Source organism: Lonchura striata, chromosome 5 (assembly GCF_050655825.1).
Source record: "Lonchura striata isolate lonStrDom1 chromosome 5, ASM5065582v1, whole genome shotgun sequence".
Lineage (NCBI taxonomy): Eukaryota > Metazoa > Chordata > Aves > Passeriformes > Estrildidae > Lonchura > Lonchura striata.
In genome coordinates, this window is record NC_140707.1 from 68,050,422 (window position 1) to 68,073,894 (window position 23,473).

The 23,473-nt window shown below is 46.1% G+C and overlaps 1 long non-coding RNA gene across 1 annotated transcript; it reads right to left on the reverse strand.

The window, feature by feature from the left end:
- Nucleotides 1-143: 143 nt before the first annotated feature.
- On the reverse strand, nucleotides 144-18,013 carry LOC146767429 (uncharacterized). Its single transcript, XR_014955830.1, has 3 exons — nucleotides 6,910-18,013; nucleotides 5,793-5,907; nucleotides 144-3,349 (listed from the first exon to the last, which is right to left on the reverse strand). It is a non-coding gene; the product is annotated as an uncharacterized LOC146767429 (long non-coding RNA).
- Nucleotides 18,014-23,473: the final 5,460 nt, after the last annotated feature.

The window sequence follows — 23,473 nt, forward strand, 5'->3', positions numbered from 1 at the left end:
CCGATCGCTCCCGGCCGGTCCCACAGCGGCCCGATCGCTCCCGACCGGCCCCACCACGGCCCCACCGCGGCCCGATCGCTCCCGGCCGGCCCCACCGCGGCCCCGCCGCGCCCCTCGGCCCCACCGCGCCCGCCGGCGGGGCCCGTGCGGGTCCCGCCGCAAATCGCACCCCCGTGGGCACAGCGCGAGGAGATGGTCCCTTCTTTATCGCCTCCTTTCATCTTTGGTCAGTGCTTGACTCCGCTGCCTCTCCCAGAGGTGTAGTACAGTAAAAGCCCGGGATGTTTCTACAACATCGAGGTTGGAAGAGACCTTTAAGATCATCCAGTCCAATCATACACCTGGCACTGCTCCTGCAGCCCCTAAATCGCATCCCCAGCGCCTCTTAAACACCTCCAGGGATGGTGACTCCACCATACCCGAAGAGCCTATTCCCATGCCTGACCATCCTAACAGAGACATTTTTATTTTCTATCTAACCTGAATCTTCCCTATCGTGTGTTAAGAGAATGTCCTCCTGTCCTCTCACTGCAGCCACGGCAGCAGAGACCTCCCTACACCTCCTCTCCGTGAGTTTTACACAGTGATGGAGCCCCCCCTGCACCTCCTCTTCTCTGGACAAAGCAAACCCAGGTCCCGCAGCCACTCCTCACAGGACATTTTCTAGTCCATTTCCAGTTAAAGGGTTCAGAACTTCACATTAATTAAAGGGAACAGTCAGCTCAACAGCCGGGCAGCCCAGAAGGGGAACCGACAGGTAATTAAGCACATTTCGAGCAAGTTTTACAACTTCCCAAACCCAAAGCAAACCCAACAGCAGAGCCAGGAGGCTGTGCTGAGGCACTGTGACCCCTCTGCCTTCCCTGCCACCCACCCAGGCTGGCCTAGATCCAATGCCATTTTCCCAGTGCCTGTGCCCAATTTTCCTCTCCCTGTCCCCCCCATGGCAAGCCTGGCCTCAGGCACTGCTCACCTGAGAGCCACAGGATCTCCTGCTGACCTTGGCTGGCCCTGGAGGCACAGCAGGAGGGGCTGGACACCTGGCACTGACATGGCCACACAGGCAAGTGGCCTCTTGGATCAGGAGCCAGGATACAGCCATGGGAGAGCAAGGAGAGGAAAACTGGGGCAGAGCCCACACATTTAAAGTTAAAAGCCTTAGCTCTGTACCCTTAGCTCAGGGTCATGTGTGGGTAAGCACTCTGGGGAGGCAGGGAAGGCACAGTTCCAGGTGGAGTGACCCCACAGAGCTCAGGCGTTCCTTTACATCTTGTGGGTTCCTACTAGCAAGGACTTCAAGTGACCATCTGGAGCTGAACCTTATGAGACTACTCGGTTTGCAGCTCAGCAGTAATGATACCTTTAAAAAAAAAGCAGCTTTGACAGGCATGAGTGGCATTCTTTAGCTGCTGTGTGCACATAAGAAACACCTGCAGGGCAAAGTGATGGTGTTTCAGTACTGCACCTTCCTAACACTTCTGCTGTGGATTCCCAACTTCCAGGTTGGTTTAGGCATACAGTCATGGGTGTTCTGTATTGGGGGGGTTATTATTATTATTTTTTTATTTAGAAGAAGAAAAAGAAGTGACTGTGACATTTGTTAGCAATCACAAGGAGTTCCTGTATGAAAATGATTGCTTCTGCCCACAGCAGTCAGATATGTGGAAGAGGCACAGGTGCTTCTGACTACTTTTATTCCCTCAAGGTTTTTGCATCCAAACATGGACAAAGCCCAGCTCTGCTTTGCTTATGAGCTGTGACAACACAATAGCCCATGGCAGCGTGGCTGTGAACTACTGATATTTCTGTTGTTCTGTGCTTACTGAAGCCTTGAGAAGAAAAACAATCTAAGCAAGACTCAACCTCAAGTGTCTTGCATAAGTACCAAGAAGCCCTCCCCAAGGGCTCACAGACAACTTTATCTTTCAAAATGAGGTTTAGGCAGCTCAGACATAGTAAGAAATTCAGTTGTGCACTGCAGCTTGTGTAGGTTTTTTTAGTCTGTTCACAGAGTCACCATAACAGCCCCTAGAGGATTTTCTGGTTAAATGGGGAGGGATCTCCTGGTGGGTGCAGAAATGACAAGGCCAGCTCAATGCCACCTTCCCCACCAGAGCCCCTGGAAGGCATCCGGGGATTTTTGGTAGTGAAGTGGTGATAACAGAGGAACTTCCCGTGCCTTAGAGGAGGCTGGTGCAACTCAGAGCAGCCGTTGCAGCTTCTCTAATCGCTCAGATTGAGGTTGAAGTGGTTCCTGGTGAGCCTGGCACACTTGAAAGTGAAAGCCTCTTCTTTACTTTGACTGCAATCTCAGTGCCCTTCAAAGACCAAGAGGCACTTGATGCAGTCTGGACCAGGGGCTGCTGAGTTATAAGCTACAGAACCCACCTTACCCTACCCAATAGGATTGTGTTTTCACTCTAGTGACTCTTTGAATGACAATTTTAGTGCCTATAAGCATGGATGTCTTAGGGTTCACTTGTGCACTTTTATTACTACTATCCAAATTCACATAATGTGCAATACATCAAAAGGGTTTATCATTGAGTATTCTTACCTAAGGTTCTGCTCACTTTAAATCACTTGGACATAACAGCTCGGGATGTGTTGGTGACCCCTGAGTAAAAATCACTGGAGAAAATTCCAGTCTACACTTTGCTAATGCTGCTCAAATGATTGTTCAAAGGTATCAGACTTCCCAGCATGAACTGTCTGGGGAGTTGTGAGTAAGTGTTGTGGTCTCCTTACGAGACACATTTCTTTCATGCCAAACATGCTTACCCCGAGCTCATAATAAAGAATAATGCTTCAAAACCCAGCTGTGTTTCTGAAGGGTGTTAGTGGAAACTTGTTCTGCAATTAAGCATTTCATACTGTAGCAGTTCTTGAGAGATGTTAAGCAAATGTTCTCCCTCACACACATCCTTCCCTTTATTAAACTTTTGTGTCACTCCTCTAATAGTCTGCATATACACTTTCTTTCCCACTTTCCCAGTGGCTGATAACAGAAACTTATTCCAGTATATGATGCCTTAGTCACTTTTCTTGACCTTTATTGCTGCTCTAAGTTCCCACTCACGCTTACGTTAGAGAACTTCCTGAGCACAATGGTGCTTGCAAATGACTAATTAGGGCAAATGCACAAGCTGATGAGTCAGCGAACGGCTCGGGAGGACAGCGGCAGCGACTGGGCAGCAGAACAAGTCCGGCTGAAGATGTGAGAAGTGCTCCTGCCCCTGGCTTCGGATCTGTTTGCTGAAGAGACACGTGTCACCGCGATGGGCTCTGGAGGCATTTACTCTCAGGATCCAAGTGCATCCCTATCAATAACGACTGGCAGAACTTCTGACTGCGGTGGGAAAAAAAATCAGGGATTTAATTAAGACATCTTGCCTCCCAAACCCACTCACCATTTCTGAGCAGGGACTCACTGGGGCAGGCAGAGGGTGTTAAAGAGAAACTCTGTTTGTCTCTCTGGAGCTGGCAGCTCACATCACTGGGGATGTCACAAGCAACCTGCCCTCAGCACTGGCTTTCCTGGGCTTTTGCTTCATCGTAGAGACCCCTATGCTGCCTTGAGAGGCTACCTAGAACAAAAGCTAGACAGTGTTAAAGGAAAGTACATATTTATTTTAAGTCTTCAAAGTATACACCTTGGGCAGCACAAAAGCCTGGCCAACACTACACCCAAGATGGATTATGGGTCACGAATTTTCACACTTTTATAAGTTTTGGTCCATTTCCATATTGGGAACGGCTTTCAATTACAGCTTCAGGTTATTAAGTCCTATCCTCCTGTTGTTTATACTTTTTGGGGCTGAAGCTGCAATGGTGTCCTTGGTTCTTGAGCTGGAAAATGATTGTTTTTTCTAATTAAACTGTGAAGAGAACTTGCTAACAATTTTTATGAAGTTCAGAACTATCTACTAATGCCGTACAGAATCTGAAAAATATGAAAATTAAAACTTAAGGCATCACCTACATGTAGGGAGTTAACACTCACTGGTTCAGTAATTGAGCTATAATGAAGGGTATATTCTAGCCTATCCATATTTGACCAAAAAACCTGTCTTGCTCACAGCACCACTGTGAAGTATTGAGTTGACAGAGGAATTCCACGAGGTCTCAAATGCTGTGCAGACCCAGGGCTCTGTAACACAGGCTAATAGTTGTTACTACAACTTACTGTGCTTAACAGTGCAAGAACCTGAGAGCTCTGGTGATCAACTCATTCTACAATAGAAAAATGAACTGAAATTTGAATCTAATTCAATGCAAACTGTTGGCATTGGAAGCCTAATGCTGCTCTTTCTCAAATATGAAATATTTTCTGAAATGAGATTACGTGTTGGGAGACACAATCTCCCTTTGGCAGCTGTTGTTTCCTTGTGTCTTTTCTAACCTCAGTGCTTCTTCTTTCCTTCTTGTGCCAAAATCTTGTTTATTTTTCCTTTTGCATCTGCACAATCCCCATTTTTTGAACTATGACCACCTCTTAAAGTCTGCTTGGGTCAGTGTACACTTAGGCATTTGGAAATACTCTCTGGACTGTTGTTTCTACACAGGTAGCCCAATATGATAACAAATTCTTCAGTGCAATAAAAGCACTATGTCCAATTCAGTGCAATTAGATTTGGGGAAGGATTTTCTACCCATGAAAGGAGTTTAACAGATGAAAGCGTAAGGCAAGCAGACACTCAGCAGGCTACACTGTACAATTTCACCAGTTGGCTGCATCCTGCCTATCCCAGGTCCCTCCTGAGCAGATACTGCCAATTGTACAGTGGTTTTCCTGATGTGGACAAAAAAAACAGCATGGAATTTTTAAATTGTCCTTACAGAAAAGATGGGTTTGTGGTCCAAGCCCTGAACAAAGGCTCTGGGGGCCGAGGTTTGGTTCCAGGCTTCCTGTAGGACTCTACACAACTCACTTAGAGAAAGGCTTTCTATTTTCAGTGCTGCAATCCTTTGCCACAGTGCTGAGTGGAGGAATCCACTGCATGCCATGCATGAAGTCCAGTTCCCCATGCAGCAAATTGGCAGTTCTGGAACCCTCAGGAACCAGCTGAGGAGGGAGCAAGAGACAACTACAATGTAAATAATGGAGGGAAAAAAAGCCTTGTCAAAGCCAGGTCCAGGTTTTGGCTTTCAAGATATGTCTGTGCTCATGATCCCCAGCTGGTAACTCCACCCTGCAGCAAAGCACAGCAATGGGACTGGGAAAGAGCAGACAAAGTCTGGGGCATAAAGTGCTCTCTTGGAGGTCAGAGATGCTTCTTCAGCCTCTGTCCTGTCCAGCTCAGAGCAAGGTTTGGCAACAACTTGGTCAAAGCTTCCCTTTGTATCTCCTCTGGGAGCTGTTTCAGTTTAGCCCCTTAACTGCAGTTTCCAGAGGAACACTGGGGACATGAAGGAACTGGGTTTAAATCCTCTCACCACACCAGGCAAAAGAGATTTGAGCAGAGTTCTCCCTACTCAGAGTGCTTGAACAGTGGGCTTGGTGTTCCTTGGCATGATCCTGAGTACTCCTGAGCTCGCCACGTGCTGTCTTCATGGCCACCACTGTGTGAGATGGAGACACAAACACCTCCTTTCCCTCCTCTGCTCTGCTCACACATCCCAGCACAGCTTTCTTGTGAGGCTGTGGTGACCAGGGCAGTGTCTGTCATCACACAGGGAAGCAGGACACCGGCTGGTTCTCCTTGTGACCAACAAAGTGGTTTTAACCCACATCTCTGGAGCCAGCAGGACACTCCCCATTTGCCAATCAGCTCCTAACACCTCAGACCTACCAGGCTAGTTTTACTTTCTTCTCTGCACTTCTTCCCTTTTGAAGGCACTATAAACACAAGTGAAGCTCTTTGAGGACAGGGAAGGGAAGCCAGATGAGCAGCCAGCAGCAGCAGCCTGAATGGGGAGACAGACTTTGCATAAGTTATAACCCAGAGCAGAGGGAATGTGCCTTTCTCAGAAGGAGTGCTTTCAATTTCATGCAGATTTCTGACTCCTACAGCTAGTCATGATCCACAGGAACATTCCAAAAGAGGCTTCTTTTTCCTTCTTTTGATCCTTTTCATCCCTCCTACGAAGCCCTTTGTTATTTTACAGCCTGTACCACAAGTTTCTCACACAGAGTAAGAAAGAGTCCAAAATAAATTGAAAGATGAAATTAAATGGGCTGCACTTGTAACGAAAATGTAAAGGTGACCAAACTCTTTTACCTGATCCAACATAATGAAGTTTCAAATTCTGATTGGGGATTTTTCCTGGTTTGATATTAAAACACACTTTCTTTCCAATTATACAGTTTCTTAAGTGTTTTTGCCTAACATTTCCACAACTTGGATCTAGCTAAAAGACAAAGGGCTTGAGGTTTTATTTGTTTGTTTGTTTGTTTTCCCAGCAACACATTAGAAAATGCAGTGCAAGCTTTAATGACTGTGTCTGTTTTAACATGCCTTTTGGAGGACTGTAAGCATTTATGGGGGAATGAGGTAATTAACATATTACTTGGGCATGCAAAGACAAGTTCGAAGCAGCTGTCTTTATTCTCTTGATATGGCAACACAATTGTTAAAACAATGCCTTCTTACATCTTTCTTTTTTCCCTCTCTGTGTTCACAGACCACTCAAGTTGCTTGTTTAAGCCAAAGCTTTAAGAGCTTGCCAGATTTTCAGGACCAGTAATTTTTCTCTCAAACACACTGTTCCCTCTTACTTATTTGAAGTAGCAAAATAAAAAAATCAATATCTCAATCCCTTTAAGGAAATGTTGAACTCAAGAGCTCCCAAGTTCTCATTTCAGCCTCTAAATAAATGACTTCTACAGTACATTCATTTTTCTTCCAGACTTTCCAGATTTCCCACCTATTAATCTTGAACCTTCATGGTTCTTCACATTAATCTCACCTTCATGGAGGTGGTGAGAGGTGGGTTTAGCTGATCCAGCCCATTGTGAGAGGTGTCAGGTACCCCTGGAGTATCCGGGAAGCACAGGAAGATGGAGGAAAGATCCAGCTGCATTGCCTCCTGCCTTGCAGAAATCCAGCTGGGTAGGTGAGGGGGGATGCCTAAACACGTGTTTTAAATCACAGGGTCAAGGAGCTGATCGTTGCTCTAGGCAGAAACAAGCACTTTGCCAGCTTGATAACAACAGAGCTGAGACACAGATTACAGTTCCTTTAATTTTCTTCCAGTTAATTAAATGATCAATTGCAGCACTGGCTTCCAGCCACAGCAGTGCCAGCTGAAATGAGTTCTCCATCTTCCAAAGGGATAATCAATAGGCATCTTTCACTGCAGCACTATGGGGTTTTATTTTAAAGACAAATATTAAAATGCAGAGGCAACATACTGCTGTTGTTCACAGCAGACTGAAATCTTCTCCAGCTCCCAAAAAATTCCCAGCAAAGGGAAGAGTGGCACAAGTAGTTACAGCTTTAGCTTGTGTTGTGTTTTCACTTCTCTGCTTACTATAGACTTCCTTCACGACCACAGACAAAACACTCGGGTCCAGATATGCAAAGGTATCCAGGCAGCTGAGATAAAAATCAGTTGGACCTAGATACATAAATAGTCTGTGGATGTGGTCCTTTGGAAGAGAGACTGAGTTCTCCACTTAGGAAAGGTGTAATAGGCACTTTCCAGCAGAACAACTCCTGTCACAAAAAGCCAAGGCCAAGTAAGAGCGGAGGATGGGCGGCGACTGAGCAGCTCCAGGTTTTTGGCCACAAAGCAGCATATGAACATTCTGCCTGGTGTCTTCTCCTTAGTGCTACCCACCTCAGCCAGCAGCAGGAGACCAGCACCCCCTTTGATGGCTTTCCAGCCATTTCTTTGTTCAATCTCCACATTCCTTTAGCTGGGATGCTGTGGAGCACAGGAAGGGTGAAGTGTAGGGCAGTGAAACAAGGACTACCACTGCTGGGTTCTCAGAGCACTTTGGCAGGTGGGAAAATCAGAAAAAGCAATATAATGGAGGCATAGAATGGGCTGGGGGCATTTCTATATTGTTGATGAAGACTTTGGCATGGTTCTGGTAGGAACTGACAAGCCCAGCATTTCAGAGCCCAGGAAACCCCTGGGTTTATAAGATGTCAACACAGGGTGGAAGGAGTTTGCCAGGAACTGAGTAAGCAAAATTCAGAACCATAATGACAAAGTTGGTGCCTCAAACCTCACTTTGCTATCTGAGATCATGCCCTAAATAATGAAATGCTCATCAATAAGAGGCAACTCATGAGCGTGGGAAATAAAGATTTTGTAGGATAAGATAAGAATGACCACAGACCTCACCATTTTCAGAACCAAATGAAAATTTGTTTATGCTGACTGCTTTTGCTCAGGGCAAACCTTTAGTACATATAGGTATTCATGCATACAACAGAGAGAGACACACAAGCTAATCAATTTTTGGTTTTCCTGTTTTCTTGGAAAAGAAAAAAAAAGTTAGTTTATGGATGTAATTTTCATTTTTAGTTGAGAAACCCTTGGTTCACCATGAACAAACCACGTCATCAAAAAACTGGACAGCAAGGCCAAAACCCAGTTAAATTTCATCACCATTTCATGACTTTCCTTTTAAAAATGCAGGAGGATTGTAGCAACAGCATCTCTACTACTCATTTATTTTACTGGAACTGTTACGCAAAAGTCAGAGAAGGAAACTCTGCTGCAATCTCCCCCAGGTAAAAGCAAGCGCAGGCCTGAGTACAGCAGCTCGTGGATTATTGATAGGACCAGCAGCTGAACAACTTCTCCCAAAGCAGCAGAAAAGAAATCTAATTGCAGGAGTAGAGAGTGGGTTTCTGAGAGGAAAGAATCCATTCTGGTGTAACAGGAACACTTTTGAAAGGTTTTTAATTGCTATAAGCTTGAAAATGAACGAACAAAAATCAATCCCTTAGGGAATCACCTCAGAGAGATCTGAGACTCCTCTCTAGCCAGCCTGGCTGGCTGAGCTGTGCCCCATATGTGGCATCTTGGTGTGACCTTCCTTCCCCACAGGTATGTGCAGAGGAGGGGACAGAGCCCATGTGAGGTGTCCCCAGTGCTCTGGGCTGCAGGAAAGGCAAGGACAAGCAGCCTGCTCCAGCTCTGTGGCTTCTCAGTGGAAAATCAGAGATGTGAGAAAACAGCCACAGTCATAAAACCCAACAAAACCCACCCCTTTCCCCCCCTCAAAGTAGGCTTGGCTCAACCCAAAGGTTGTTGTCAGCCCACTGACTTCTTCTAGATCACGTAGACAACCAGTCAGCTTCTCAGGGATTCACAGTTTCCAAACTCACAGATCTGTGAGGTAACCACAGTCATCCTGACACAGATTTTTTACAAGTAAAAAGTCCCTCATATGTTTTTACCCCATCAAGAAAAGACAAGTAGCTTGCATCATACAACTTTTATTGTTTTTCCCTGCTAAGCAAACTCATGGTAAAAAATGGCTGAAAGTGACCTAAATGAGCAAAAACTACCCAGGAGCAATGTTTATTTTGCAGAACAGAATTCTGTTCAGGAGGCCCTCGTTAATGTGGAAAGTTTCCACATGACCTCAGAATTTCTGTAGCCTGTGAGTGTCCTGCAGCCTCTGCTGAATGTGATGGTAAAGAAATTGCTGCTGCAGCCCCGTGGAGAGAGTAATGAAGTTCTGTCAGTCATGTCTGAGACAACACGACTGGTTTATTTTTTAAAATAAATTATAAAACCACACATCTCAGTGCAAGAACGTTAATGGTGCAGATGGATAATCACCTGAAAAGTGCTGCTAAGCAGAGGCAGCTGCTGGTCCCAGGGCTGTGGCCAGTGTCAGACACATCCTGATGTTGGATGTGGCCACCTTCAAAGTGTTGAATATCACTGAAATCAGGCCAAGCTCCTGCTGGCTTATAAGAAGGGTATGAGGAAAAAAAAATCATTTCCTGGAGTTAGCCAACATATCAGACCAGAGAAAGTCCATCATCTCATCGATTAGCATCTCTTCTTCTGTTGGCCTTCTCTAATCTCTCCTGTCTGGCCAACTCCTCCCAGACACCTCATTGCTAAATAGCAATTAAAGCATAAGTACATTAGCAAGTCCATATTGTAAACTGCCTTGCAAGCCACACAGTGCTGCCAGCCCTCTCTGTGGCAGTGGGGCTCTGCCTCACCTCTGGCCACTTTCCCATGTCAGGAGGATTGATCCATCCCTCTGAAACAACACCAGGGTTCATGTCCTGCTATAACACCATTTTGACCTTTAGGAAATGACTGCAGCTTTTGCAGGGCAGCAGGAGTTAAATGGGGCTGGGTTCAGGTCACTGGCTCTGTTCCCTGCTCCCAGGCAGCTCCTGCTCCAGCAGCTGCTCTCTTCTCCACTTGACCAGGCTAGAAGTTGTCCTTTCTCTTTTCAGATGATGGGAAATGTTCATAGTCAGTCATACATGCAGTGGCATTTTGCAACTCTTCAGTCATTTCTCTCTGTAGCACTGAGAGTTTCCCACAAAGCCACAGGACAGGGAAACCCAGGGCTTCCCTTTCAATATTCAGCTTATCTCCAGGAATTTGGGGACCAGCTCTGGAAACCCATGTCTGCATTTACCCAGCTGAAGTGCAGAGGAGCTGGGATGGGGTTTTGTGAAACTGAGGCAAAGGGGTTTTGATGGGAACCTGTTGTCTGAAGAGGGAAGCAGGTGTGATAGCCCCTGGAGATGGAGTCTGTCCCACTGCCAGTTTGAAGGGTGTGCATTGAAGAGAGGAGGACAGGCAGCAGGAAGGCACTAACTCTGTATTTTCCCCCCACACAAAATAATCTCTGTTTTCCTGAGTCATCTCTGTGATGTTTTGCTGTGGTAGGTCATAAGCAGCAGTTTCCCAGGAATTAAATAGGACAGTGCTCCAAAGCACTTTGAGTTTGACTCAGTTTGCTGATGCTGCTGAGCACAGGAACTTCCAGGCAAGCCGTACCCCCTTTGCTGCTCTGCTCCTTCTGCATATCAGCATGGGCAAATTCACTTCCCCTGTGGTGAAACAAGGAGCTAAAGAGTTATTTTAGAGTCCTGGGGACTTGTGTGAGAGCAGTGTGAGGGCCTCCTCATTTTTTTTCATGCCATTTTGGTGGAGAAGCAAATAGTCAAGCCTAGGAAGAGAGAGGATTTCCCAGGATATCCTTGGAAGTCCCTGAGCTCCTGAAGCACACGGGGGATGAGTAAAAGAGTGGATGTGGCCCTAGAGCACAGGGATGGTGAACACACGAGTCAGGCATGAAGTGGTTTCAGCAGAGGGATGGTAATGCACGAGCAGCAAGATGGGAGCCACCAGCACAACATTTCCTGTTAGGCACACACCAGACTCGCTTGGCTTTCCAAGGAAAAGACACCAGGAAGGACAAACAGGGATCTGCTGAGTAACCATGGCTAGGTCCATGCTAGAACCTTAGACATAAAAGATAAGAGGGGCCTTGGTGCACATAAGAGCTGCAGCAGAAATTAAAAAATAACCAGGGGCAGGAACAGGGTGAGCCCTGGAGAGAGCCCACAGCCTGGGCAACGCTGGGGAAGTGACCCACCAGCCCTGAGCTGTGGATCAGCACACAGCTCCAGCCTGAGCTGGGCTTTTCAAAGTGGGTTCTGCTTTTTCTCCCCTCCAGCAAAGGTAATTTTGGCTGGGGCAGTGATCCTGTGCAGTGCTGGCTGTGGGGCAGCGCTGCCATCACTGTGAGTTTCTTTAATAAACACTCTCTGCCAGTAGCTTTTAATGGGAGCTTTGCCTCGGGAGGATGTGACGTGTGCTAACAGTCTGTCTGCAGAAACATTGCCTGTCTGTCTGCAGAAAGAGGCCAAACCAGGAGTTTTCTCCTTATTCACACACACAAAAATGGGGTGTTTTTAGCCTAAAACTCACGTGCTTTCATGGAGCAGGAACACAGCGCTGTCAGATGCTGGGGGAGATCTTTTCTCTCCATCACACAGAGCAGAATCTGCTGCCAGGCTACCCCAGAGTAGCTACTCTGAGTGCCTCTCTTCATCCTGGTGGAATATATTTTATGATTCCCAGCGCTTGGATTTACTGAAGTCCAGCACTTGCAGAAAGCCACTAGATATTTAAAAAAAAAACCAACAAAATCCACTTGGATTAAAACTGTAAAAATGTACAATGTTAATAGCAGCAGTGATTTTTTAAGGAGTCAACATGTGGAAAACAGAGCTGACCATGTTTCGTAAATGTTGAAAGGATGAATAGTATTCTGTGGCAAAATGCTTTTTTCTGACAGGTGGGGAGGGAGCAACTGAGGCAGAGGGACTAAATGACATAAATTTGTCTTCCTGTGTATTTTGGAACATGATTTATTTATGTCCATTGACATGACAGCTTTTTTGGTAATTTCTTCCTTTCCTAGCAAAGAAGCCTTAATCTCCTTACTGGAAATTGTACTATTTATGTAGAAAATCCTGCCCCTGAGATTGCTTGAGATCATGAGTTATATAACCTAAACAGATGGAGCTGGAACTGTGGTTTTTTTTTTGAATGTCAATTCATGTTATAATCCCAAAAGACTGCAATCATTTATCAGATCATTTGTAGCGTAGAAAAAAAATAGATTGAGGATTTTAAATGGGCATTTAATATATGCTTACATGGGAACACCTATGCCAGTGACAAGACTGTCACTAAACACCAATAGTAATAACGCTTATTAAGGATTTTCCTCATTCTTATGAACACAAGGACTCAGTGTGACTCACAGAATTGTATGGACACAATATTATGACCCTCACCCTGCCACAACATGTCTATGGGTGTATTTACCCATTGGATAGGTGAATTTATCTGCAGTGATGGTCTGAAGCCAGATCTGGGAGATAAAACTGGTGAATAAGTGGGGAGGGAGAGGCAGAGGAGAGCTGGGTCAGAGCAGCCCAGGGCAGGGCAGTCAGTGTGCAGAACCTGATGAATGCTGCCTTATCCAGCTCTTGAGCACTGCTAAGCCTTGTAATGATGAATCACCCATCCAGCTGATCACATGGGTGCACTGTAGAAGCCAATATATCATGCACAATACCTGGTTTTAAATTTCACATTTGCTTAATAGTCCTTTTGCTAACACGGTCAGGCAGATAAAATCCTAAAAGGCTCAATTACCCTTGCAGAAACCTTAACCTTTTATTGTTACTAATGTGGCTGTTCTCATTTCATGGGACTTTAAGCCAAAGTGAATCAAGACCACAGGAAAAAGAAGATGAAAAGGGATGGGAGTGGAAGGTAATAAGACATCATTATCCCAAAGGGTAATTAATATAAATGTATTAGGTAGGTGTTCTTAAAATTGACAAGGGCTTGATCAGATGAATTTGGGAGGAAGAAGAGGAAAAAACAAAATATTAATTTGAACCCAAATATAATTTTATATCAAGGTGAAGTTTACAAGGGCTTAGGAAAAATATGCATTTAAATATTAACTTAGTCCAACTACATTATTTTTACTCTATTTGTGGGAATTCCCAACATGATACACTTGCATATTTAGGCCAAAACTGTAATCTAAGGCTCAAACCATGACAAGGAGCTTTGCTAGAGGAGAGCTTTCAGTGCAACCACAGAAAGCTGAAGCAGAACTCCTGGCATGATGCAGAACTTTCTGCTGAAGCACAACCAGCATGGAGGGAGGGCTGCTGCTGCTGCCAAGGCTGGGTTCAGGGGTCTGTGCACTGAGCTTGACCCCTGTGTGATGTGTTCAGGTGTCACTGCACAACCACTTCCTTCCAGCAAGGCGTGTGAGGCAGCTGGAACGGGCTCTGGGCAGGGAATGTAACAGAGACCCCAAGATCTGGTCTGTCTCCAACCCCCCTGGTACCTTCCACAAATCTGTGGGGGCATTGAACTCTTACTGAGGCTGTTGTGTGCTTGCCCTCTGGGCTGCAATTCCCAAGGATGTGACCCAGGATGATGGCAACAGCTCAGGCTCTGTTGCAAGACCAACCCTTCCTTAGCTTTTGATCCCAGCCTTCATTTTTCTGAAGCTCAAGCTCTTCTCTTCCTCTGGGGAAAGAGGAGTCAGAAAGCTGCTGGCAGCCAGGCACATCACCACCAGCCCCTTTCAGGCCTCACCACTGACAATAGATCTTACACCAAAAATATTTCTGAACAGGACAGTAAAAAACAAGTCAGCAGGGGTTAAATATTTAAATCCAGATGTGCTTACAGTCTAAATTCCCCTGTCCACCCTAATTTCATTTTTTCCCCTTCTCATATTGCATTTAAGACTGCAGAAAGAACAAAATATTTCAGTGAGGCATCAAGTGATGGAGATTGTTAAAATGTGGTCTGACAGTAGAAGGAAATGCTGCATTTCAAACATAGACCAAATATAGCCAGGGAAGTGCCATTGCTTATACACAATGCTAAGCAACACCTTGCTCTCCTTTCTTCTGGATTGGGGACTTTACCCACTTAGTACTACTAATGTGAGAAAAATTGTAATGGGTTTATAATACATTTTGGATCTTGGCCAGTTAATTAATTTAGTTAGATGTTTTTCTATTAGCCAAAAAACTTCAAAGATCTCGTTTTTCTTTTTTTTTTTTTCCTTTTTTTTTTTTTTTCCACAAGGAAAGCAATGAGCTTCTGCTTGTAAATATATGTAAATGTTTACCTGAGCAGGATTTTGTTCTGGCTTATAAAGCGTGAGCTTTCTTTAGAATAGCTTTTCCCTGGATGATGTAATTTACTTGACTGGATATTTTCTATCCTTGCACAACTGTGTTAGTCGATCTAAGCAGATTAACCTAAGCACCAACCTGGCACTCACTTTGCCAAACAGGTATTCAGTGCCCTGCAGAGAAGGATTGTTATTCTGGGGAGACAAAAGGATTCTTTCTTTGTGCCTGAGATGACTTTCAGATGGGTGTTAGTCTGTTTGTGTGTAAATAGGTCTGAAAGCCCCAAGGAGGATGGACAAGAGGAGCCAGATACTGTATTAGCAATGATGTAACAGGAGCAGCTCTAAGAGGGGGAAAAAAGGTTTTTTCCCCATTGTTACAATGAGAGTTGAGAGTCAGATGATTTAAAGGGCATAGAGATTATTTTAAGGGGAGTATCCACAGCCCTGGCTACACTTCCTAAATCTTCAGCCCCACAGAATTCTTCGTATCAGGGTCTGGGTTTGTGGAGGACGGGGGGAAAAAAGAGAGAGGAGAGAAAGAAGGAGGTTTATTTTTAGCAGAAATTATTCTCATACAAGGGAAAGGTGACAGACTGCTGGCTTTCAAGAAATGTTTTGTTTAAACTGAAAGCACAGAATGCAGGAAGCAGATTCAAGCCATCTCCATAGCATGCTCCAAAATGCTGCAGCATCACCCGGTCAGTCGGCCCTTAAGGGCAAGATAATTACAGCTGTGCTGTCTGAATGAGGGAATTTTTGGTTCACTGATCAAAAATGTTCTTTGAATCAACCTGAAATGAAAATTTGACTTCTTGTTTTTGTTAGGGTTTTGGGGGGCTCGGTGTTTCTCTCTTTTCATTTAAAATTGTTAATGTAATTCAGGGAGAGGTCAAGAAAACACAGTTTTTCATTAGGACTAGGGAGAAATTAAGGCCAAAATGCATTATGGACAATTTTGTTATTGTAAAAGTATTTCCAAAATTCAGTCCATATACTTGGTCATCCCAAAACTGCAGGCTCCTATGGTGAAATTTTTTCCTGGATTTCTAGTAAGCTCTGAACTAATATTCAATTTCCCAAGATTCCTGACTATTAAAGACATACGTTTGGCACATCCAATCACATCTCCCTCTTGTGGCTATTTCCCAGGACTAAAATGACCTGCTATTTACTAGGCATTATGCAGGATTATACAGGTTATACTTCATTTTCCAGCCCTGAGCCCTGCTGATCACAGAATGTGGGTGTTGGAGGGGCTGCACCACCATTTCCATCCTCACGCTTCCCAAACAAATTCTTCCCAACCCCTTCTTCTGAGCTTGGGGGCATCAAAACCAGACTGGAGAGCCTCACCAGCCCTGCACCAGCCAGCTCACCTTTTAGACAAGCCAAGAGAGATGTTAGGAAAGAAAATGCTTCTGTATCTGAGTGATGGGCAGCTGAACAATTCTCTTTTTCATCACACAATCCTGATGAAACTTGGGCTTTATAAGGAGTTTTGCCCTCCAGAGCCCTTGTGGAGATTTTCTCCTAAATTACAATGTTTTGCTGCTCCCCACTTGGGTTTTACAAATAGCTTTTATAACTACAGTTATCCTCCTGCTAACGGTTTCACGGCAAATGATATTTCATTTTGATGAGAAAGCTTTTGAGCTGAAGCCAAATCGCTCCAGGCAAAGCAGATTTTGTTTTCCTACAGTTTAATCAGTAGGAAATTAAGAGGCCAATATTGTTCTGCCACAGACAGGGAGGCAAACAGCTGCCTTTTACTTGGGTGAGTTTTTCCTCTCCTGCACTCCCAGAAGTCAAAAGCCACAATGTCTAACATAAAATCAGTGGTCTCAGTCCTCAGCCCATGTAAATCATGGTTGCTCCACGGGGAGCAGGTGTACAGCCTCCATCAGTCAGCAGGTACAGAGCATCCATCACAGAATAGCCTGTGATCAGCCAACCCCTCTCATTTGTTTAAAATTCAATTTCGCATTTTAAGAGAAAACTGAAGCCAGAACACAGATTCCTGTTTGTGTCCTTGCCTCCAGGGAAGGCAACTCTGAAGTAGGTGCTGGCAGCTGGTCAGACAGTATGAAAATCTACTGGAACTATATATATAGATATTTTCATGCTGTCTGGAAGGGTCAAGGCTTGGCTGCTCCAAGGGAAGGTGTTTCAAGGGAAAGCATTCTTGCGACACTGTTTACAAGGGGGTGACTCAGCCACAGGAATATGTGCCTTTTATCACACATTTCTAACCCTGTAAAAAACTAAGTTTAGCCGACCTCAGTCTGTTTATTCACAGCTCAAAATCTCAGCCCCAAAGATGTTTATCTCAGAGGTTTTAACTAATGTCAAACTGCATGGACTAAATGTTTTCCAAGCATATGGATTTTCTGTGTGAAATACATGCCTGAATTGCTATAAAATGGACCCCGCAGTGTGATTTAGGCGATGGTATCCCAGCACATGCATGAAAAAAAATGATGAGGGACTTACAAACTCTGCAAAGACTTATCCCCACAAAGTTTCACGTTGTCACTGTGGGACACGTGAAAGCACGATGCGAGCAAAGGTGAAAAAGAGAGCGTTTATTTTTTGACTCCAGCATTTATACTTTTTCAAAGGTGACAGTGGAGTGGAGGGTGAAGGCGCCACTTCTCCAATGACATTGGACAAACTACTCCTACATTGAGTTTCTCCACTTCTACGAAGGAATGCAAAACAACAGGTTGTTTACAGAAAGTTGTGTGAGAGAGTTCTCCAACAGAATGCAAACTCAGAAGGCTTTAGAAAATCTTAAGAATCAGAAAAAGGCTTGCCGTGCAGCCAGAGCCCATCGCCGGCAGCGGCAGCTCCCGGCCGGGCTGCGGAGGAGATTCCTGCGGGCGGCCCCGGGGAGCGCTGCCAGCAGCATCCCGCAGCGCTCGGACTCTTCCCCGGGGTCATCCCAGGATGAGAGCAGCGGGGGCCGCGCTGGCTCCGGCTCCTCCTGCCCTCTCTTAATCAGGATCAAACCACAGCTCATCCCTGCGCCAGCCCCGGGAGGGGGATTTCCACCCTCGTCGCCGGGTTTTTAAGGGGAGACAGCAGCGAGCTCCGGCTCTCCCCGGCTCCCCGGGGTTCGTGTTGGAGCAGGCTCAGCCTGGGACAGCCGGCAGCGTGGAGCCGAGGAGCAGCCTGGAGATGCCCGCCCTGGATGGATGTGAAAAACCCTCTCGGGAGGATGGCACCGGGCTGTGGCACTAAGCAAAGCCGGCTGAGCTGCCTCCCACCCCAAACAGGTCCCCCCAAGCCGCCAGCCATCCCTGCACAGCATCCAGAGCCGTGGCGGGGATGATCCGTGCATTTAAAAGACAAAGAGCATCTTCCATCCCTGCCCCGGCGTTCAGCGGCTTTCCTGGGAAGGCAGCTCCTTGTAGGAGAGGAGGGGTGGCATGGAAAACCCTGTCACCTTTCCCAAGGCTTCCTCACGAGGAGAGCCAGCACTTTATCACATCGCTGGCGGAAACGAATTAAAAGCTCCTTAATTAGCCCGTGGTATCAGGCAGTTCCTGTGCCGGCGGCTGGTTGGGTCTGGGCGACACCACGGGCTTCGTTTTGTCGCATGCAAGAAGTTTTTGTGTAAAGCACAGCACAGCCGGGTGTTTGCCTGACTACCCGGAGGGGACGTGGAGAGGGCACTCATGTCCCACAGGATTTGTTTTTGTGACGCCCTGACAGCATCCTCTGCTCCCAGCTCCCTGTGCCACAGCTGGTGGGAGCAGGAGGATGGGAATTCTTCTTGGAGAAAAGGCACCCGGCATCTGAAACAACCATTCATGTTTTCCCCAGCTGCACAGGTCACAGCCAGCCAAAGATGGAGTTTTGCTCTTTTTTCTCGACCTGAAGTCTCTCACAAAAACCTTTTTCTGTGAGACTTTCTCCTCTGCTGTGAGCTGTGTCTCAGGTACCACCACCACGGCAGCTCCACCTCATCCTCCTGCCTGCACCAGGGCTCCCAGCCACAGCACTGGGACACGGAGGGTCAGATAAGGACCTCTGCTCCATTTCATGCCAAAAGTAGAGGCTGAGTTAAAATTTTTAGACACTAAAATTATTGTTTAATTAGGTAGCTAACTCAGCTGTTTACTCAGCTGAGAAACCTGCTTTCCATCTATGGAATGAACCTGCTTCCCCCAGTGTCTGGGCCAAGCCCAAGCAAAGCCAAGCTGTGGCTCCCCAGTTAGGAGGAGCACCAAACCCAGAGGCTCAGGACTTCTCCTCACTGCTCCCCTCCCCAGGGCTGTGCCCCCCATTCCTTATTCATCCCTCCCAGAGCTGCTGATCCTGCCTGTGGCACAGCTTCCACCTCCTCTCTCCCAGCCCCCAGCACATCTCCCCTCCCTACCCCCGAAAATCCTGCCCCTAGCATGAATATGCACTATGCAGCTTGGGGCTTTTCCTTAAACACAGGGGTGCCCCTGAGTGCACCCACATCTGCAGTTATGGATGTAAAAGCAGTTGTACAGATGTATGTGCACTCATGTGAATATGGTCATGGGTTACAGGGAATTGTTTCTCTCAAAAGAGCCCAGAAAAGAGTGATCTGGAACTACCTGTTGCTCATTTTTCTCATCTTTATCCCCACACATGCAGGGGAGACTTCCACAAAAACAACTGGAAATAGATTTCTGATGAAGTCTAAATTAAGAATATTTTCCTCTGCTTAGGCAGGCATTTGACAGTGTAATTCTTAAATAGACTTTATTGCTATTAAATTTAATACCCATGAAGGATTACATATCTGCTTCATTGCAAGTCTGACAGGATTAGGAGAGTAGTGTCTGCTTAGTGTTCTTAAAACATCAAACACTAACAAAGCCCTGAGCAGGAAACCTTTTCTGAGGACTGTAAAATGCCAAGGGTCCAGGGAATTGCATCGTGCCAGGAAATTGGATGGTATGCCCTTTGAGGAGCTACACATTCCAGCTGCCAAGGCACGTGGTGACAAAGGCACAGCTGCTGTGTCTGCACCCAAATACTCCAAATTCTGCTCCCTGGCACTGTAAAAACACTGGCATCAAGCCAGGCAGCTGGCTGGAGGAGCAGGAGCTCACACCCCTTCTCCACAGGGTGACAAACTCTGGGATTTAGGGTTAAAACACTGTAATATTTACATTGCAGGCAATTAATTGTTCAGAGTGGCACTGTTTGTAATGATTTCACTCTCTCAGAGATATAGATGGAAAGAGGGTCAGTTCCTCTATGGATTTATAGTGGGAATATTTAATCCTTGTTAGAGCAGGAGGCAAAGGCCAGGCCAGGATGATCCAGGCTGGCTCCAACCTTCCTGGAATGGTGAGGGATTGGCACAAGGCCCTTTTAGGGATCTGTCTCTTTAAAATGATCCTCAATGTCTCAAAAGATGCTGAAAGTCAATATTGTTTTCTCTAATTAATGGCCTCACCAGCTCAGGCAGCAGCCCTAGGCAAATCCACCCCAAAAATCCCCTGGAATAATCTCTCCCACTTTGATGATAGCGAGGAGGTGACTTGCCTTGCGTTACAGTAAATTGGCATGTGGGAAGAACAAACCAGCCTCGCCACTTCCCAGCTCCCTCTGGAAAGCTCCTGTGCAGGCTGGGATCCTCCACCCTCCCTCTCCAGGGACTGGGACAGTGTCCTGTGAGTCAAAGCCATCACTGCCAGGCTCTCCAGCACCAGCTGTAAAGGTACAGGGGCAGGGAAGCCTGGTGGTGGGTGACTCCAGCGTTTACACATATGGATTAGCTCTGGATATTTCCAGGCATAAGAGTTTGGCACTGGAAACCCTAAGAAGAAAGTAATTTAATTAAAGCAATTGTGGGGATTCTTATATTAATATTATTATTGTGTTTTCATTGTTACAGCTCCAGGGAAGACAGAATGCATGGAAGGAAGGCTGGAGGCACCTCCACAGGCAGAGCTGATCTGACAGCAAAGCAACAAATCCTGGTGGGCACAGAGAGGATTCGCCCACCTCCAGCACAATGTGATAGCCAGGAATCCCAGGAAAGCTCATTTTCTGCTACAAAGGGGGAAGAAACAAGAGATTAGAAAAGAAAAATGACTAAGAGTTGCCTTCAAAACTCCAGTAGCAGATTGAAATGGAATCTCCGACTACTTCACCTCCACAGCTCAGCTCAAATTCCTCCTGTTTCCTTTACATCAAAGACCTGAAACTTGAAAAAAAAAAAAAAAATCAAAGCAGCAAACAAATCATGAAGGAAAGAGGGCTTCTTAGAGCAGTGAGTGAGCCAGGCCTCCATTTGCTTAAGGAGAGCCCACAGACAGAGCCTGGCAGCTGCTTGCTAAAAGATGGGGTCACATGGGAAGGCTCTTGGCTAAATCCTCTGCCCCAAAACCCACATCTAGGCTCAGGTAAGCCTGGTTTAAAGCCTCACTTCCAAACCAAGCTGCTTGCACTGAAAAACAGCTGGGGGCACAGGAGAAAATCTGGAGTCATTGCCAGGGGCTGGGAAAGGGGTCAGGCACCTTGCCAGGGGTTCCCAGGGGCTCAGCCACAGTTACCCAGCCCCAATTAGCCTGATGGGAAATGAGAGTTTTCATGAATGGAATCCAGGATGGGAGGATGCCACTGTGTCACAGGTTTGAATCATCTGCTCAAAACTAGATCACAGCATCAGTCAAGAATAAACATTTCCATCCTTATCTCAGATTTATTGTCACTGGAGGCTGATGTGAGTGCACGAGGACCCACAGCCACCAAACATAGAATCAAAGAATCACAGAATGGTTTGGATTAGAAGGAACCTTAAAGATCATCTGGTTCCAGCCCCCTGCCATGGGCAGTGACACCTTCCACTATCCCAGGTTGCTCCAAGCCTCATCCAGCTTGGCCTGGAACACTTCTAGAAACGAGGAATCCACAACCTGTTTGGGCAGCCTGTGCCTCACCACCCTCACAGTCAAGAATTTCCTCATAATATCCAATCTCCTTCAGTTTTAAAGCCATTCCCCTTTGTCCTGTCACTCCATGCCCTTGTCCAAAGTCGCTCTCTTGCCAACCCCCTTTATGTACTGGAAGATGTAATAAGGTGCCCCAAAACCTTCTGTTTCCCAGGCTGTTAAATCCCAACTCTCTCAGCCTGTCAATATGGGGCCCTATTGTAAATGCAGGCGAACCCAATGGGAAGAAATGACGATGTCTGACTCAATTAAGAAGGCTGAATTATTTCTTTATTATAACTATGCTAAAATACATTAATATACTATATAAAAGGAGGATACTCAAACTACATACTACTTTCTCTGACTCTAACACGACTCGTGACCCTCTCTGAGAGCCCAGCCCCAGGTGGGTTGGATTGGCCATCAGGGTCAAACAATCCTCACCAGAATCCAATCAAGCACTCACTCCAGGTTAACAATTCTCCAAACACATTCCACATAGGAAAAACAAGGAGCAGAAATAGAAATTGCTTTCTCTTTCATTTCTCTCTGTGCACCTCTATGAAAATTCTGAGAGGGAGAGAAATGTGCTTGCCACAGGGCCCAGCAGTTTCTTTGCCCCAGATGGCCCAGTGGGAAGCAGCCCTCAGGATCAGAGGGTAATTCATTACCCAGCCCGCGGTAATAAACGCTGCACGCGCTCCCGACGCGGGACCGATGGATCTGGCAGGGAGCTGTGCACTCCTGGGGAGTTTCCTTTGCATTAAGTGCTTCTGACACTAATGTTGGTGCCTAAGCAAACACATTAGGATGACTAAAAACACCCGGGCTGCTAGGAATCACAGGGTACTACGAATCACTGGGAATGCAGTGGCTGAGAGGAAAGCAATGTGCTTTTGTTTTTAAGGCATGAGTGTGTTGGGTTCTGTGAGGTGCCTGTGGGTGAGACGACGACGCTTCCTCGCAACACTCTGCTATTTATGAAGCAGACCTAAATAGTCTGCATGAAAAAGTCACACATGTGGATTATGCTCGTGTGAAGTGTAATTGGATTTGATTGTGTTCTCTGCAGATACAGGAAGTAAACCCACAGCCTGCACTCAGTAGAATTAGTGTTGCAAGGATGGCTAAAAGGGGAAGAAACTCAGTTTCATTGCCTATATTTCCCAGTGCTGCCACACAGCACTAAAGGTTTTGTTGCTCAGATCTGCAGCCCAGATATCCCAGTTTGGAAGAACCTGAGATTCCAGGGATTATAAAGGATGCGTGGGAGTACTAGGCAGATCTCCATGCTGAAGATGAAAAAGACTCTCATAGAAATACTTAATGGCCTTTGAAGCAAGAATAAAGCATGCAGGATATTTTTAGCAGCCTGCCTGCACTTGCCAACACCTGCATCTGCTGATGGCAGAGGTTCCCCAGGGTTGACACTCAGCACCTCCCGTTGCCACTCCACTCTGGAGAGCAATATCAGAAAAGTGGGAAACACACATGCTTGGCTGAAAGAGGGAGCATACCCCAACTAAAGGACCCCTGAAAAATCACCTCTGAAATGCATCAGGGATGATGGTTCCCCTTCTACCAACCTGTTTGTGCTTCAAAATGCCACCCTGGAGCACCGAGGGTTGCATGGTGGGAATATCCCTTAGGACATGAGAAGGACCACAGTGGGATTTACCCATCAGGACTTCACAAGCTCCCTCCTTTGCCCAGTTCTCTTGATTAAGGACATGGTATCTCCAACTAGACCCTCTGTTTTGGGCATCTTTCTGGAAAGCCAGATGGTGGCTGTTGCCCCAAGACACCAGCACCACCCAGCTATGGAAATGCTGAAGTCATGCGAGTTAAAATTTCTTTGGAACTTGCACTTCAAAGCATCATAAAAACACAGAGTGGTTCAGTGTTTTGCATGTTTGCC